Source organism: Erigeron canadensis, chromosome 8 (genome assembly GCF_010389155.1).
Source record: "Erigeron canadensis isolate Cc75 chromosome 8, C_canadensis_v1, whole genome shotgun sequence".
NCBI lineage: Eukaryota > Viridiplantae > Streptophyta > Magnoliopsida > Asterales > Asteraceae > Erigeron > Erigeron canadensis.
The window spans coordinates 24,997,041-25,004,748 of NC_057768.1; positions in this window are offsets into that span (position 1 = coordinate 24,997,041).

The window sequence follows — 7,708 nt, forward strand, 5'->3', positions numbered from 1 at the left end:
ATATATGGGTGCATTTCTAGATTGTGTAGGTGGTGGCCCGAAGATGTCATCTACTAACTTCGAATATGGTTGGTCATAGTTGAGCCAATGGTCTTGGGACGTATCGCCGAATCCATATAATTTTTGTGTCACATATGGTGTATCCCCGACCCCGTAGGATTGGGACGGGTCCCCCCACGTATATATATCATCAAGACCTGGATATGGGTGCAGGTTTCCGAAAATGTCAGGATTATCTTTGACCCATTCTGATTCAGGGTGGGATTGATCGTCGAACAATTTTCGGTTATCGGGATAACGACAGGACTGGGACGGCTCGTACGTACTGTGTCTGGCGGGCTGCGCAGGTGGGGGTTTGTTCAAATCTGGCACCTTGTATTCCCTCGGTCGACTGGACTTGGATTTTCGTAGCCCAGGTGGGTTGGTGTTGAGATCCGGCACCTAGACCATTAGTAAGAATCAGTTTCCTTAACTGAGGTAGTTATATATACTATAAATTTTTGAATAATACAAATATTTTTTTAGATGTATTATGTATACCTTTGGAGGCTTTTGTTTCGAGCCGACTGGTCTTCCGCGTGTGGTCTTTTGAACAAGAGGATCTTTCACTTGTGTCTTACCAGGCTTAAACATGTCTTTAATTTTTGACAACCAATGTTTCTTTTGAGCCTTGGGTTGCTGATCCAAGAAATTCGTAATACCATCAACAACTTTATGAACATCGTCTTCTTCGTCTTCGTCTTCTACGCATGTCCACGGTGTTAAGTCAAGCTTTTGCCAAAACGGGTCTATGACATGAGGCTGTATTCGAGTCCCTGCATTTTTTTATATAAATAAGTGTATGAAATTATGTCCTTTTGATGAAAAAATACAAGTAATAAATCGTACTAACCGCGCTGCATGTACTCGGCAATCTTGCAGGCACATGGTAGCCCGCAACTGGACTGAACCTTGCACCCACATTTGTTAACCTGTCTTTTAAGGACTTTGTCTAAGCGTACAATTTCATCAGCCATGATGTCCAAAGCTTTAAGTGAAACCTTTCCCAACAGGTCCTTCATACAGTTGTAATTATGTTTCCCCTTCCGGGTCCCGTAGCTATACCCCAGTTGGCCCCTTATTTCTGCTTCTTGACTGATCAAGACAGAATCAACACATTGGAGGATTCTAGTAAATGTGCATTTCCCCCTCAATTCTTCCTTCAGTAAATGGTGCTCGGCCTCCACTCTGTTTGTGGTGTGGTTTTGGTAGTTGAGGTGTTCATCGACCCAACAGGACACAAACTGCTCTCGGTATGGGGACAACCAATTATCGGTCAGGTACTTGTAGACGCCTGGAAAACCCGCAAGTTTTTCCTTTAACTCCTTCTCATTTGACTTAAACTCATCAAAAGTCCGAGACTGATATACTTTTTTCCACCAAACGTTAAGCCTGTCAATGTTAACATCTTTCTTCATACGCAATGCCGGTTCGCAGTGCTTGATTATGTTTTGCCATATATGGTAACTACACAGTAGATGTTTCGAATCCGGCATAACAACCTTCAAAGCTCTCATCAGGGCCAGCTCCCTGTCAGTAAGAACGACACGAACGGCAAAGCTATCATCAAGGGTGGACCGAAGACATCGTAAAACCCATTGATAATTTGCCTCCCGCTCGTTTACGATAAACGCATACGCTAAACTGAAGGTCTTCCCCGTTGAAGTCACGCCGACGATCTCAACTAGCGGCATGTTGTAGATGTTAGTTTTGTAAGTGGAGTCTATTTCAATAACCCAGAGAAATGCGCGCCATAGGGTCATTGATGTTGGATGAATGAAAAATAGGTTCTCCAAGCGTTCATTTTTGTTATTTGTGGTGAACTGGTAAAAGTACCTTTTCTCTTGCAACAATGAAAACATAACCTGCGATTAATGACCAAGATAGAGTAAATAAGTCAATTCCAACTACGTAGTACAATAAAATATTTAATGTTTGTACCTGCATTGGAGTGCGCCCTGCTTGCCCCGACCTTCTTCTCGCTTTTAGGAAGTTCGTAATGTCTCCTTTGCGAGTCAAGTTTCCTGGAAATTCAAGTTTGAGGTTTACCAGGATCTGATGTGGGTACAAACCGCGATCCGATTGGGTTCCCACAAATTCCTTTTCTTCATCCGTCATCCGTCTGGCGTATGCATTCCCTTGCAGATTAGTAGTTGGATCATGATTGTGTCTCCAATCCTGGACAGTTAACCTCCAACCACCATCACGCCCAGAGCGGCCTATTAAAGTGAAAGGACAACCTATCTTACTTGACCGTTTAGGTGGACCAATTAACCTTGCATCGCGCGCTCCACCGTGGTGACATATAAGTGTCACTTTATTGACCACCTCTTTTGAGTTTTTGTTCGTCCGCCGTATAACTAGAACATAACCCAAATCCATTGCTGTTCTTTGAGCCCACTCCGTTAATTCTTCAAAGGAACCGAACACCTCATCAGTTTCAAAGTCCCCAGGTTCGCATTCATATTCACCGTCTGCAACAGGTTGCTCAAACACATTATCCGGCACTTCAATACGTACGTTTTCTGGGTCTGCCCAAATATCCTCTAAACTATCCATCTGAAACAATTCAAGTCAACATCAACCTCATCAACTATTAATGATGTCCATAATATATATATATATATGTATATATATTTACACATACATATAATATCTATATCTATATTCATAATACATATATATATATATATATATATATAAACAATAAGCTTGAAAAGGAAAAGATACACAAAACCAGCAACTACAAATATGTAATGAAAACGATGATTCCTATATATGTATATATATATATTTACACATACGTATAATATCTATATCTATATTCATAATACATATATATATATATATATATAAACAATAAAATTGAAAAGGAAAAGATACACAATAACAGCAACTACAAATATGTAATGAAAATGATGATTCCTATGTACCCAAATTTTTTTCCGAAATAGACAAAGATTCAGTATGAAAACCACGACTTATTATTACATGAATATTGGTTGTCAAGTATAAGTATACGATAGATAATTAGACATTCCATATATATATAGTCTCAAATTGTTGCAACGATAATTCCTATGCACTATCTGTTGATCTTATTGAAACAAGTGTTTATATTATTGAAACAAGTGTTTATATTATTGAAACAAATGTTCATTTTACTGAAACAAATACAAAAAACCATTCCCGATACTTAAATTCCCGACCGACACAGACCGACCAGCTTGCAGACTAACGTGACCGGCAGTGCCACGTCATCACCATTAGCGGCGACGTCGCCGCTAATGGTGATGACGTGGCACTGCCGGTCACGTTAGTCTGCAAGCTGGTCGGTCTGTGTCGGGGGTCCCACTATTAGCGGCGACGTCGCCGCTAATACCCTGGTGGTTTTGACCGTTGACCTGGTGGTGTTACCCAATGCCTTAAATTTAATTGATAGCAAAATTCATTGGAAATGTATTTATTCATCATTGCTTAAAAGTCCATGTAAAGTCAAACATGAATGAAACGGATAGTCATATCAGAGTTGATTGCATTACATGACATTGCCTTAATATTCAAAGGTAGATAAATCATTATCTTGAAATCATGGTTGAGATCGCTATCTACATTTCGGATTCACACTCTTGCAAAATCGTCCTTCACTTATTTAGTTATGTGGTTAAAATAATTATATTAAGGGAATTGCTGTATAATGCCTAAGGTTGGGGAACTCGGGATCGGTGAGGGGGAAGTCACGTGTTTTAAAAATTCGGGTCGGAATCAGGAAGAACTCGGATCGGATTTTTATAAAAAATTTTTTATAGTTTTTGAAATTATATGTAATAAACTTAAAACTTAAAACATAATTGTTTATAAACTAGGTGAAACCTCGTGCGTTGCACCGGGTTATATTATTTTCTATGTAATTCATCGCAAATTACGTACCATAAAAATATTGTTATAACGAAAAGTGAATAGCCATATATAATAAATAGACATTTCATATGGATTGAAAAATAAAAAACAGTATTAAAGACTTGAAGGTACCTCGAATTTATTACATAAAAAAGTTGCAAAACTGATTGAAACTAAATCAAGATTAAATATAAAAATAAAAGGAATTATAGATGACTCAAAACCTTCTTAAAAACAACATTTTATGTGGTGTTCGTAAGTTTGCCATCACTATCCAAAAATCAAAACCATCAATGATTGTTTGTTTTTAACTATCGAAAGGGTAACATACAACTTGTTGATAATCATTGTTGAAATTAAATTTTTGAGTATTGCTACAAAAAAGTATCCAAGCTTTGTTAACCCGCTCACCAAGTTTCTTTACATAAAGTTTGGTGTCATTACATAATTCACCTGGTTGATCTATGCTATTAAGTAATATAACCAGTACACTTACTTTTAGAATCATGGGATGGTGTGGTATGCTAGACGCTTTAATACTATTTAGAAAATCTTGAGTGTACAATTCTTCGTGAAAATCAGATCTGTTGTCGATTTCACATATTGAATCTACAATCATATAAACTTTCGTATCACTGTCAAGTTTTGAATATTAAAGAATATAATTTTCTTTTTATATACTAAAAGACAATTGCTCCAATAATTTATCGACCAAACACTATTCTCAATTTTTCCAAGTTGATTTTTGTTTTTAATTTTGACTATAATTTTTATTTTTTTTTGTATTCCATCACAAACTTATACTTTTTAACCAATAATTTCAATATAGTAACTCAAGAATGATAGGTAATATATATCCAATAAAACAATAGCTAATGTATATCCATAAAATAATAGCTAATATATATATATATATATCCTAACTAAAAATACGTTCTATCTTATAAATATAAAATTAATAATGTAAAAATAAATAAAAATCAATGTAAATATATAAAAGTAATTCTACTATTATTCTTTTTTGAAGGATTTTTAGACACATATATAAAAAATAAGTATGTAAAAATATCATATTAATAGAAAACATATATAACATTGTCATATTCTAATTGAAATATTTAAGATATGCCTCATATACTAAAAAGAAATTATTTCTAATAGTGCTAAAATGAATGTAATACACCATGTATAACAATAACACAAACAAAATGATAATGTCCTATTATGATTTTTTTAATATTCAAATAAGAGTCTATAACTTCAATGAATATATTATGATTTTTAATATTTAAATATCCCTAAGCGTGTCACAGTAAAGAATATCGATGATCTATTTTTAAAAAATATCTGAATATAAAAGTCAAAGTTTTGATATATAGATTAAAATTTTATTAATAAAACATAATATTATTTGAAACCATAACAAATTAAAATCGAATATTGAAAATGTCGTAAGTCTCCTGTAGTAGACACGAGCCTAAATTATAGTTTAATCTAAAATATAAGAATTTGTTACTTTGTAACAATTTTTAACTTTGATATTATAATATATATATATATAGGTTTTAAGTAAAATAAAACAAGTATCAAAGTAAAACAAATAAAACAACAATATTTATTCACTGAAAATCACCGTGCATCATAAAAATAGTCGTGCATCAATTGTTTCGTGACTCTTCGTGCATCAATTTAACCATGATCTAAGGGTCAAGATCTTGTCCTATTTGTTTTACTTTAATACTTATTTTACAATACCCAACCCCCATATACGCGAAACTGATCTGCTTCTATTTTTATTTTCCATAAGCGAGCCCGAGCTTTTTCCAGATGGTCGATGGCCCCATCGCGCAATTCTTCTGAATTTCTAATAGTATTCAAGATTATCTGTTATACTATATGGGGGAAGTGAAGGTGGTGCTGTTAGGCACTTAAGTTGAGTGAAATCCCTCTCGCATGCTAATTTTTTAATCCAACTTAGGTGTGTGACAACACCACCTTCGCTTGTTATGGTTTCAAATTTGAAAACTATTCACATATGAAGATAGGTAATTATAACTATAACTTGATAGTTCATATGCTCACATATACCATGCACATATGAACATCAAGTTATAATATAAAAGTTCTCATGGTTCTTCCAATTCAAAAGGTTCTCACATGAATCCTTTCCTATATATATATATATATATATATATAACACAAAAATCAGTATTATTTAAAAAAAATTTAAAAACGTAATGAATTTAAAGAGAAAGACGGATAAACAACATTGAATTTGATGTTTGTTTCTATATTAAATTCACAATCTTGCATATAGGGATTTGTAATGTATATATAGCATTTAATGAGAAATAAAAAAACAAATCTTACATCAGGTGAGTTAGAAAAGACATGTGTCTCTTTGCTACAAGGCCCGGGTTCAATTCCAGGCACACACATTTATTTTTTAATAATAGAAGGCACTCTTAGATACTTATGTAGAGGTTGACTAAGCAAAGTGGGTGCATACGTGGATGCTGGTGTGTCTCTTAAATCGATATGGTGACGACACGTAGGAAAATGCTGACGTGACGGGCTTGGAGACCGCCTACCGAGAACTTCGAGATAGCATTATATTATATATATAGATATAAAAAGACTTTAACATAATACTTCAAAGTTTAAACTTATTCATTAGAAACAAAACTTAAACCAAGGTAGGAGTATTTTTTATTTTAAAACGAAACTTTTTTTAACCAAAGTTGACCTGAGTTTTGACCCGATCCGGCCGATTCTTGACCGACACTGATCCAGGCAATTTTGACCGAGTTTTACATGCGACGGAGTCGTTGGCTGAGCTTTCACCTGATTCTAGCCAACTCGACCCGTTAAACTCCCGATTCTGATTATGAGTTCTCGACCGAGTTGGCCGAGTTTTACAACCCTGATAATGTTTGGGAACATCCGGTAATTCACATGTATTAACCCATAACTCACACAAGTATTTAAGAAATGTATAAAATAAAATATAAAATATATTTGTTTAATTCAAGTAATCAACTACAAATTAGTGGATCTATATTTTCCAATTTGATATTAGAAATTGCAAATGAAGCTAGTTCAACTAATAGTTGTATCTCTTGTATATTTTCACAAGTTTTGAGTTTGACTTTCTGAAATGATAAGTCTGTGTGTTTTTTCCTTTGAATCACCTGTAACTGCTCATGCTTCATATCTCATAACCTAGAATACGTGGGATTCACTATTATGTGATGAAGTACCCCTGAAGTCGAATACTGATTGACTGTTAAAAAAAATTTAATATTAAAATTAGTTGTCACTGCATTTTTTTTTGAAAACTTCTATTATTATGCTATTACTATTAAGATAAGATATTAATGGAAGATCATGATGGAAGGATGTTGAGATGCTTCTGTAGACCCGTATAACATTATGACCATTCTTTTAAATTATTTAAGGATTTTAAAGGGTTGTTTAATCAAAAGAATAAAATTTTTGGCCACAGGTAATTTGGTGGTAAATGCTTGGTTTATAAGTGTGAAAATACTTAGGCTAAGTGGTGCGGAGCATCGTGGGTGGCGACGTCGCCATATGCTGCCGGTATACCGCCGATCACACCATCCCATATAGGCGGATTGAGTGTTGGACGGATTGGCTAGGATGGGCGGAATGAGTTAGAATTTCGAAGGAAAACGTACTTTTGATTTCTTGGGTCTTTTTTTTATGCTACCAAAGATTAAAAAAAAAAAAATTTGTTGTAATGTTTAAG